Genomic DNA, 12,147 nt, shown 5'->3' with positions numbered 1-12,147 from the left:
CTTTGTTTCTACATGAGTGACAGCACAACATGAAAGTGTGAGTGTCTCTACCTACTATTATTATAAGTTCTTCAGTTCTGGCAGTCCTAAAATTATCTATAATGATCTTTAGGTGCTTTACACCTTGTTTTCTCCCTCATGTGGTTAATCCCCTATTTCGGCATTAAAATTTTGGCACCTTTTTGTTGAGAAAGTCCTATTTGGATGAGATGATATGCTATTACCGCATGGGTGGAGTAGTAAATGATAATAGAACAGTGTAGTCCATATCAAGGCATGTTAAATGCACTAAAAGATCGTCATCAAACACAAACTCAAATAGTAAATGAGACCAGTAGTAAGTGGAGCCACCTCATGTGAAACAGGTGCTGCATAAACAGAGAACAAAGCGGTGTGTCCCCACCCTTAAAAAAATTTATTGTTTCAAGGAAATAGGTTAAAAGCAAATGTCAAAACAGCATTTCTCCCATTCATTTAAGTCTTTTGATTGTTCTAGAAGTCAGACAGAATCACAGACCAATGCATGAAATACTCGAGGGACCAGTTTGTCTCAAGAACCATCACGGTCTGTCAGGACTACCTACTTCTAGGTACTTGACATAAAAAAATAATGCAGAACAGATGACTGAAATGGTTGGAAAATATCAAAATTACTACCTAAGGTGTTTTTTATGTTTTTATGTCAAAGGATGTAATTTCTGTGTGGAGACTACTGAAGTCCTCTTTGAAGCCTGCTCCAGGCTTGTGACAACAGAGGTAATTTTGTTGTAGCTCAGCATTGAAACATATTTGAGTTTTTAAACACTATTTTCCTGCAGGTTCAGGAAGAGTGACAAGAGGAAGGAGCACAGGAAGGTCTGGACTTGCCTCCTCTGTCCCCAGGGAGTTTCAGGCAGTAGGTGGGCTGAGTGCTGGACTGCAAAGAAAGCCTTGGGATATTTGGATCCTCCTGGGATTGCCCCAGGTGATTAGGTCCTGGTGAATTTTGGAGAGCTGCATCCAAGTTTGCAGGAGACGGGGAGACGGCTGTTTCATCTGGCTGCCACTTGCAGAAACCACACTGCTGCAGGTTTGACATTAGCAGCGAAATGAGGTGATTTTCCCCTTGCTGAAGTTCAGAGTGCTCTTGAGGTTCCCGTGGTAAACATGTGCCATGCTGACACCAGTGCCAGGTGAGAGATGCCATGTATAATTTTAGAAGATAATTCAGAACTCATTGCGAAATGTAGGCATTTATAAAAGCAATGGTCAGGAGACTTGTACCATCATGCTCTTTCCTCAGAAACAGGAATCTGCCCAAACACCACACCAGGGATGAGTCTGGCCAGCTGCTCTTGCTGCAGGGAGAGAAATCCTGAGGGCTGCAGTGCACCATGATGGGACCTGGAGGTTGCTGCTTCATGGACCAGGCACCAACAGGGAGCTACCAGCTGCTCCAAGCCCTTCCCACCCCTCAACTTTCTCACACCTTGTAAGACTGTGCCAGCTCCAACACCCTCAGGGGCATGGATGGCACTGCATAGGATGTCTTGTGGATCTGTTCACAAAAAATATAGCTTGCTGCAGAGTTACAGAAATTATTTTAAAATTAAAATTAAATCTGTGGATTAGTTTCAGCTGAACAGGAAAACAAAGAGATTTAGACAAGATTGATGCATTTGAACTTTTTGGTTTAAAACAAATGAAAATTAGAAAATTGGAAAAAATGTAAGACTAAGAACATAAAATAAAAGGTAAGTATAATATTAGTAAAATGAAGTAAAAAAGTTTTGTTTCAAGTAGAACAAGATGTCTTAGTTGTACAACACCCCTCCTCCCAGTGATACTTAGTTGTTTGATTCTATTAAGCAATTACACAGGCAAATATATTTGGGGTTGATGTGGGACAACTGTGCAAAACATTAAAGTTCAGCCTTTGAATCAAAAAGAATTTAAAAGTCCACAGTCTACACAGTTCTGAGTGCAGCTAACTGTTCTGTAACACAGTTATCTGGAAGGACGTAAAGCCAGACAAGAATCCTCCCCTAAACTGTTGTACTCACTTTTGGTAACCACCCAGCTTTTAACAAAATGACTGAGTTCCCTATGTGCTGTGTCAAATCCTGTTGTATAATGTTACTTACCCTGATACCTATCAGTCGCAATTACTGTCTGCTTTCAGGTAGATGTTACTATGTCACTTGGAACAATAACAAAGAAAACAAAATCCTCTTCCTCTTTGGGTGAAGATTGCATCTTCCCAGCATGGGAAATGAGTCTATCATATGCTTCAGGACATTCATCTTTTCATTTAGGGAGGTATCCTGGGCATGGTTTGCCACATTCAGAGAGGCAGTTTTAAATTCATGATCTCTTTCTATGCTTGTTACCGATATTAAAGAGACCAGACCAAGTCAGTTGCTGAAAATAATTGCTTTTCAGATGAAAATACTATAATGAAGCTACTAATGGGTGCTAAAAGTGAAAAGTTGACCTGCTAGTTACTCAACTGAGACTAATACTACAAGCCAATGGAAAAAACATTTTTCCATATTGTGTGTTTTCTGCTTCTTATTTTATGCAGCTTGGAGGAGTACAGCAGTTGTGTATTTTACTCTCTTGAAATGCAACATGTGTTTGGGTTCATACAAGAAGCTGGATTTGAGACATCTCTGATGTCTGTGTCGGTAACCCCACACTGTGGCGGTCCCTGCATAGCTCACAAAGCCTTCCTTGCCAGCTCCCAAGCACTATGCTCCCACTCATCCCTCCTTCCACTTGTGTATCCAATTATTTTTATCTTCAGTGGTCTTCTATAGGAGGAGTTGTACTATGTTTTTTCACTGCTAAGCTGAGTGATTCTGCCTGAGGTCTCTAAGCTATGGGATTCCTTGAGATCCTCAGAGTCATTTGGGAACCTGTGATAGACCAAATTATCTGCTCTATAAATCTGATTTTGGTCCTGTAGGCCAGTGAAAACCCTCTTGATAGTCAGAATATGTAGTTACCTGCGAAAGTAAGTGTAGATACCTGGATTTTTGAAACTATTGCCTTCTGTTCCTTACTGAGACTCCACTCCTGGACTTTAAATATGTATTAATATTTTCCTTCTTATATGCAAGGTAGAAATAAGCACTTTTTTGTTGTCACCCCTAAGAAATTTTTCACCTCAAATTTTCATGGAGGCTTAGGGAAAAGACTCCTCTCTGCACCAAAAAGGTCTTGGATAAGTATCTATGAAAGAGTTAACAAGGTCACTTTCTTTGTGGTGTTCATTAGCTTTGTATCTGTCACAGCCATAAATTGTGAAAACCACTGCTTAAAATACTTCCATGATTTCTCAGTGCTGCCCACAAGCTCTGTTACATATGTAATAACACACTGCTCAGTACAGAAGAGTAACTCAGACTGTGGTTTAAGCTGTGCATCCTTACTGGCAGCACTGCATGTGGGACAGCCTCTGCAGTTGTGTCCTTCCAAGGCAATATCTGTTCATCTTGAGTTTCCACCCTTTTCCTTTTAAAAGGACACATTGCAATGATCTCTTTTCATCGGCTCTCTTTACTGTGTGACTGTTTCATAGGCACAGAAAATTGCTGCAATCCAGCACGTGAAATTTATTTTGAAGAGCCATCTGTAAAGTAAGAAGTATAAGAACACAGCTGAACTGGAGCCTGTTTAAGAACAGAGTCTCTGTCTCTTCAGAGACAACCTACTCATTGTTTGTACAGTGCCTCGCACACTGAAACTCCCGCTGGAAACAACTCTAGCACTAAAATCCTGCCTACAACCATTCTCTGGCACGGATCCCCTGTTATTAAACTCTTTTCCATTCTAAAAGAGGGGTGGTTGCATCCAGGCTGCCTGTTGGAAGTAGGCAGTGGGCTCTACTAAATCTCAGCATATTTTACTTGTCACAGACCAGAAATGTGCCAGGAGTTGTTGCATAATCAAGTAGTAGACATGGTGGCCTCTGGTGACCAGCAGTGCTCGTGGGATTGTCTGATTTACTGGCACAGACACAGGTTTCTTGTCTGTTTCCAGTAGGAGTCAATATAAATGCTAAATGCTAACAGACAGACCAGTGGTACCCTCAAATGCCTTGCAATATATTTTATTCCATGACCATTAAACTGGGCTTGTCAATCAACAAATTAACTAACTCACAGCCCAATCAGATTTTTCTTCTCCCAACAGCCCACTTCAGAGATCACAGGATGATTTGGGTTGGAAGGAACCATAAAGGTCACTACATTCCACCCCACTGCCATGGGCAGGGACATCTTCCACTAGCCCAGGTTGCTCAAAACCCCATCCAGCCTCGCCTTGAACACTTCCAGGGATTCCACAAATCACCCAGATGGTTGCAAAGTCAGTCTTGTTTGCTCATTTCATGCTGCCATTTTGGACAATGCAATGGATGGGCCATGTGGAGAGGACATGTGAAAGCCACCAGCTTGAGTTGGAGGCTGGTGATCAGATCATGCCTTAGAGAGGTGGGAGAAGAAAACCTGAAGCCCCTCAAATTGAAGAGGGTCTGGGACCTTCCATTACTAGGAGTGTACTTTATTCATTAGACTACCATACACAAAGCAGATGAAGTATTTTCTTCAGGATGTTTTGTTATTGTTTTGGGGGTTTTGGGGGTTTTTTGGATGTTTTTAATTGTTTTGTTGTTGTTGTTGTTTATTTTGGTTTTTTTCATTACTATTTTGCTTTTGCTCCTTTTTTTTTTTTTTTTTTTTGGCCTGGATTAAGGCCTACTCTTCCTCACAGTGGAACCATTTCCTATCCAGGAGCTCAAACTCCTGGCTTAGCATGTAGGAGCCCTGAATTGCCCTCAGGAGGTGTCTGATCTCGTTCTTGCTTGTATTGGGAAGTCTGTGTGTCTGAGCTATTCTACTAGAGCCAATTACCTACTTCTTAGACATCAGGGGAGATAAGTCAGGCACCTGAAGATGGATGCTGTAACTCAGAACCCACTTCAGACTTCACCTTCTGCCTATACAGGTTTTTGTTATACCTGCATTAGAGCCCCACTGGTTTAAAATGACAGACTCTGCTCTGAAGGATTTGTTCTGTCCTGGATTCAGATGGATATGAGTGATCATGGCTGTGGGCAAACCCTGATATCACCTCTAAATCCTGCTGTTTCCATGACTTCATACAGGCCATCAGTGTACGTGCCCTCAGACCTGCAGCCCCCAAACTAACTGACCTGTCAGGCAGTCGCTGAGGCCTGCAACTTAAATATAAAGACAGTCCTAAAAATAAGGATCATAAATGTTTCAGGCTAATTTATTCTGTAAAGCTAGATTAATAAAAAGCTGCTCCTCTGTTAAAACATCATCTGCTATGGAGCAGCCCACAAAGAATCACAGCAGGCGATTTTTATCTCTTTCCCACTCCTTCTCATTCCACCAAAAAGAAGGATTCATGTAGGAAAGTGCTGACACATCCTTAATCAAAGCTGTGTGAATTGCTCACATCAGTGTAATTTTATTATTCTGCTGTCTGGATACTTTAATAATAATAATAATGGTGATGATGATGCAAAATCTTATTAAGTCATTGAAGGATAATGCTTTGTTTTTCTACATGTATTTTTTAATTTATTGAGGAAAACTGTTAACACTACAAGAAGAGACAGTATATAAGTTCTGTAAATGGGCACAAAATTTGTAACGAAACATATCCCCATGGTTGGAACCCTGTGGTTCCAAAAAGGATCCAAATGTTATTAGCACCTTGGAAAACATCAAACAGAGACTAGAAGGAAGGGAGTGTGTTACAAGAACATCACTGACTGTTTGGATATGGTGATAGATCAAAATCTAACCTGCCCTGTGGAGCTGGGTTTGGGAGGGTTTTTTGCATGCTGTTCTCTGGCAAGGCTCAAATTTGGCAATTATTTTTTAAAATAAACACAGAAAAATACCACTGTTCAGGAATGGGACATCATATAACACTGCCTTCAAATGCATTGCCCAAAGTGGTTTTGGATCTGCTGACTCCTAAGGCCTCTTCTTCCCTGTTTTTGTTGTGATAAAACAGCAGTGCTCCTGCTCATGGCCTGTGCAAGATTATGATGTTTAATCTGTTTATTCATGTAAATTGACTTTTTCCTGTATATAAAAAAGCCATCTACAACTATTTTTATCTCATTGACAGCCAGCCTCATAGCTACTTCCTAAAGCTGCTACCCAAAGCAGCCTTTTTTACCATGTCACAATTCAGGTGTTTAAAAAAAACAACATTTAAGACCAAGTGAAATAATCTCAATGTGATATTGCAGAGGTTAACCCTTGTTCTCTAGATATTCTCTAGACATGAAATAGTGTGGGATTAATGAACATTAATGACCAAACTTCAAAACCATGTATGTCAGGTTTAAGTGACTGTTGCAATATTGGGAATTTCATTTTTAAAGTGCTTTGTGATCCCATACATGGGAAGTCATGGGGAGAAACCATAGAAATAAATCACTTCTTATGAGAAGCAATTTGAAATGGGTCAGAGAAAGAAGCAAAGATGGCTGGACAGCAAAAGCTACAAGGGGGACAAGCATAATGAGAGAAATAATCCTAATAGCAAAAGCAAGTATTTTGCAACTGAAATGGAAATACTTTAGAAAGACAGAAGATAATTAGAGAGGTTTACATGACACTTAACTTTCTATCTGCAAGCAAAGGCTCAAAGAAAATGAAGTCAATGAAAACAAACCAATGTATCCTTGCTACATTTAAATGCTTTCAATTAATTCAAGTGAAGAAGTATAGGTATGGAATTAGACCGTGAAAATTTTAAGTGTATAGAATTCAAAGCCCCAAATTGGAATTCAGAGAAAAAGGGTTTTTAGCATTTGACTGACAAAGAAAAATTTAATTGTAGAACAAATTGTGACTTTAGTGCTGAGGAACTGTTTGGGAAGAAGCTTCAGTGGAACTCTTTGTGAGAAAATAAGATACACTGAAGTCATAATAAAACTTTGACAGAGACTAATAAGAAGTCCAGAATTAACCCAACAAGGCTGTTTTGAATTTGCTAGCCAAGTGAAATTGAGTCCACCATGACTTTTACAGTGAGCAGATGGTGATCTGGTAGCCTGAATCTGATGGAGAAAGCAATATGTGTCTAAAGTTCAGAGGCAGGACAAGATGGGAATTTGACTCATGGCAGATTATCCCCAGGCATTCCTCATGGACATCAGTGCAGCAGAACACTCCAGGGGTGTCTGCCTAACACAGTCCATCCATTAACTAAATTTACACTCGGCATCAGTACATGAGCTGCAGCATTGCTGAAAAGACTGGCATTGAAACAGGAGGTGTTGTGGTGAAAAGTAAGTGTTTATCTTTATTGCAGTATATATTTGCATTTCATGTGTAGGAAAAAATAATAATCTCTAAATTGCAACACTTTTAACAGTGGTGTGAAAACAAGTGCTGGGCTAGAAGTATGTCAAGCACTTAATTTTCCAGAGAAAGTGTTTTGTTGGAAGAAGCAGGGACTAAAATCCTTTAGGACATGCCTAAAGATATATTTCAGGGCATGCAGAAGCTCCCTACAAGGTACAGGTGTTAGAGAATTTATCATTAATCTGGTTTCTTCTGAAGCTAAAAGAGGACACAGATAGATTGGTAGGTAGATAGATAGATAGATAGATAGATAGATAGATAGATAGATAGATAGATAGATAGATAGATAGATAGATGGATAGATGGATGGATGGATGGATGGATGAATGGATGGATGGATGGATGGATGGATGGATGGATGGATGGATGGATGGATGGATGGATAGACAGATAGATAGATAGATAGATAGATAGATAGATAGATAGATAGACAGACAGATAGATAGATAGATGATAGATAGATAGATAGATAGATAGATGATAGATCAGTCTGTTAAGCAGTAGAAAGAGTAAAATAACATAAATGGTAGAAATGAAAGCTAAAATTTTCTCCTTGCGTACAGACATGTAAAACAGGAACATTTGCTATTGCCAACAAAGAGAAATGTGTTTATTTGTATGATAATAATTTTTCACACATTAACAAGGTATTTTTCTGCGTGGATATTCCAGCAGACAGAGTTGGAAGAAAATAGCACATATTTATGCTTTTGGAAGACAACACTTTTTGAGAGCACTGTTTACATACTGAAATGTTTCACCAGTAACCAAAACATAATTTTCTCTGTATATGGAGTGTAAACATTTATTGAAATGACATTCTGATTGGGGGCAGAGTGAGAGTTCACAGATAAAGGCTCTAGGCAAGGAAGAAATTCTGGAGCTGAGTAAGCTAACAAAAATAAAGTGTACTACACAGTAGAAATAGCACTTCCTTGGGAGTCTGTCCCAGTGAAGAAGGGGTAGAAAGGCTATATAGATCTTTATACCTATCTATAGATGCACCTACTCTCCTCAAACCATCAACCAGAGAGTCCTTACTGTAACATTGGCCACAGGAGAAATTTCCACATGTAGAATTTTGGCCTACCTGTAATATATAAATAAAAACATTCAAGCCAAAAGATGCTCTTTAGTAACATATATAATAGGAGTGTAACAAAACAAGCTTATGGAGACCTGGCTCTGTACCATATAATCTCCCTCCTCCTGCCCCACACTGGGCAGACGTCCTACCTCTGACCCCCTTCTCTCACTCAGTTTGTTCTTGCTCCTCTCAGTCTCTCCTCCTGTGCTGCTCCCCAGGTAATTTTGTGCCAAATATCTCTGGGTGTAAATCCTCCAGGATTTATTTTCGAGGTGCAATATGTTTGAGGTATATGGGTAGACTGCACAAGAGATTAAACTGCACCGGGGATTAAAAACAATGCAGCCCTGAATTACTGCCTTAATGACCTGAAAGCCAGGAATTTGGGGGGACTTCCAGAAGAGAATTTCACACCCTTGTCAGATCAGTATAGTCAAAACTGGAAGCCATTGGCTGACAAAAATAGTAATGAGTTTTCAAAGGTTCTATAATTTTGAGATTGATTTTGAAATTAGTAATACTTGAGACAGAAAAGGACTAGAACACTTTCTTTTCTCCACCTGAAGATTTTTTTTCCTTTTATTTCTATTTTTTTAAATATTTTTTTCTTTCTTGGCTTCTTTCCTTGTTGGTTCCTTTTTTCGTTTGTTTCATATGTTTTCTTTGCCTTCTTTCCAAAACTCAGGCTAGATTTTGCATACTAATCCAAAGGGATTTTTTAAAATTTTCTGAATACTCTCCAGAATATCTGCTGACTAGTCTCTAGAACATTTTGCTGACTACAATCAGACTTGGGCACCATGTGTGTCAACATTATTTTAAAAGGACCTTGTCTGTTTTCAGGAGAAGTGTAGGCTGGAATTATTGTATCTATAGCTTGTGCTGAGGACCTACAGTAAACATGTAGGTGATTAGCATATGGTGGCCAGGTTCAGGCATCTGAGAAATGTGTTGGAATCACATTATGTCATCCAAACACACCCTAGGACATCATGACAAAACCACTCCTTAAGCCATTTTGTTTTGTGATTGCACCAGGCAGCTAACAGACACAAGTTGTCCAGAACTTTATACATTTTCTGACTCCCTGAGCATCCTGGTTTTTTTTTGTTTGTTTGTTTGGTTTTTTTTGTTTTTTTTTTTTTTTTTTTGTTTCCTCCTGGGAAAAAGTGCCTTTTTATTTTCTCATGGTTCTCCTCAAAATTTACTCTCAAAATTTTGATTTTGCCTACTGTTTCTACTGTTTTCTCTCAAATCCTGTTATGTGGAACAAAGTAAATCTTTAGATAGGGAAAAAACCCAATAATATCTGCACGGAATCTCTTGAAAGTACACAAATGTCCTTCTGCCCCAAAGTGTTCTCTGTGCACTGGCCTTTGCTTATCACCATGTCCTTGTCTGCACCAGCCTACATCTCTGGGACTCTTGCTTGCCATTGCCCTGGCTTTCCCCAGCTTTTTATTTGCAGTATTTATATAACCCCATTATTATATATAATTATATCTTATTAATGATTAGTCTACTAAGTGTTAACATTTACCATCCCAGGAGGAAGGAGCTCTTAAAAATGTACCTTTCATCTAGCTAAAATTAATCTGACATATATGTATTACACCTCAGAAAAAGCTGACTCCATTGAAGTTATCTTATGCAACTCCATCATGCAATCTGCATGAGACTTTGTGACTCTACAAATAGAACCTTGAGCTGACAATGCTAGGGAGACATTTTGTTCTAGGATAAATCTTGGTTACACCAGGATTAGGAAAATATATATCCTCTCTCTTCAATTTGCCATGGTATCATAAGTTTACAAGCTCTGTTGAATGAACTCTCCTCTTGCACAATCAAAATCCTGTAAGTTCATTGTGATTTATTATACATATCTTACTTTCCCTCCCATTTCTTCTCCACTTAAACAGGTAGTGCCTGTCAAGGGCCCAATACAAAGGCTGTGAATGATGTGGAGAATTTGAGGCCTCAGGCACCAGGGTGAAGCAAACAGTCCAAGAGTAATGGTGTCAAGGAGGTGGTGGAGAGGAAGCAAGATCAAAAAGGCCAAAAAGCTTGGTGGGAACTGAAGGAAAGGGTCTTCACAGCCCCCTTGTACTGCACATATGCGGCAGGGTTGGTACAGTTAGCAGGCAAAGGCTTTGCAAAAATCACACAGAATCACAGAATTACAGAATCACAGAATCATAGAATCACAGAATCTGCTCCTCTCAGGACTCTCTTTTTTTTTATTCATTACATGCCTCTGATCTTTTCAAGTTTCCCTCTTCCTTTTCCACCATTTATTCATCCTGTGGTCACATTCCTTGATAGTAATTAACAGACTTCTCTGAGGCTTTGCTAGACCACCTGCCTTACCATGGAGGCCTCCCTACCGGGCTGCTGCAGAGTTTGAAAGGGCTCTTTGTGAAAAGGCTCTGTTCAGTGAGGGGCTGGATTTTAAGCATGTTATAAGGAAAGCTGAGGTGTGAACAGGATGAAGAGCCTGGAAAAATGGAGAGTCAGTACTCCTGACAGACCTATGCTCTGTGCCTCTAGGCAAAGGGGAATCACTTGGCTAAGAGAGATCATTTTGAATCTCAGTTTGCAAGGAAGACATCTCAGCATGGTCTTCTTTGTCCTGCTTAGTGTAGGATCTGCTACCTAGAACTTGGTGTTGGGTGAGAATTTGGTGGATGATTTGTTGCTGGTCAGTTTATAAAATAGATGAAGATATGGAGACAGTTGGACACTACAGCTCAAGTGAGGGAAAATGGTAGAAAAAGTAAATAGTCCACAATCTAGCAGATTAATTTGTGCTCTGTAGCCATGTGCAACATTTTTGTAGCCAGTCAATAATGTATTCTCATTAATTCAGAATTTCACTATTGGCTCCACCAAGCAGAATCAAATCCCACCTGTTAATACAATGGATTGTTAATTATCACTGATGCATCTTCAGATGGAAGTGCTTTACTCTGAATATTAAGGATGAGAGTCTAAGTGTATGGCTCAAAGTAAACACTCTCTTAGGAGAGTGACTGCTGTGAGAAGTATTAGCTGGAGGAAGAGCGAGGTTCAAGGAATGAGAGGCCTACTTTGCACAGTAGCCTTGGGGAACAGAAAGATTTTTAAGCCTACTTGTTCTGAAATCCTTTTGTCTCTGAACGCATTGTTCTTAGTACTAAATAAACAATAGTTTGCATAAATAGGTTTCTGATCACTGCCTAGACCATTGATCACAGCTTGCTCCAGGGAGAAACTGTGGGTGCTGGAACTGAGCCACATCTCGGGGCTAAGCACAGCTGGTAACCAGGCCCTTGTGGCCTGTGACTGGGGCTCAGCCTCTGAGCAATAGGAGCAGCCATGACTCAAAGACTGATGCTTGAAGGAGTACAGAATAGGGAGGGATGTGGGAAGAGGGAAGGCTGTCCCCCAGACTATGTCATGTCCAGAGAGGTCTTTCACTGTGGTTCACTGCTGTTGCTGATTGTACTATGAGCTCTGGGAAAATGAGGAGTGCAGTTGTTCATGATGCTGCTCATGTAAATGTTTAAAATGTTGACATTAAATATTGTAGTTACTAATTAATAATATGCATTTATATAGCACCATAAATGTCCATGGAACTTTACAGATAACAATATTTCTAACTGTTGGGAATATTAAGTC

General features: G+C 39.8%; 1 long non-coding RNA gene across 1 annotated transcript in view; it reads left to right on the top strand.

The window, feature by feature from the left end:
* LOC131576341 (uncharacterized) overlaps positions 1–12,147 on the top strand; it is a 155,614-nt gene that overhangs the window by 71,489 nt on the left and 71,978 nt on the right. The window contains exon 3 of the long non-coding RNA XR_009276959.1: positions 819–1,172. This is a non-coding gene — a long non-coding RNA (uncharacterized LOC131576341). The remainder of the gene's footprint in view (positions 1–818; positions 1,173–12,147) is intronic.

This window comes from Poecile atricapillus, chromosome 2, assembly GCF_030490865.1.
Source record: "Poecile atricapillus isolate bPoeAtr1 chromosome 2, bPoeAtr1.hap1, whole genome shotgun sequence".
Lineage (NCBI taxonomy): Eukaryota > Metazoa > Chordata > Aves > Passeriformes > Paridae > Poecile > Poecile atricapillus.
The sequence above is the reverse complement of the archived record's forward strand: the minus strand, read 5'-3'. Positions and strand labels throughout refer to the sequence as shown.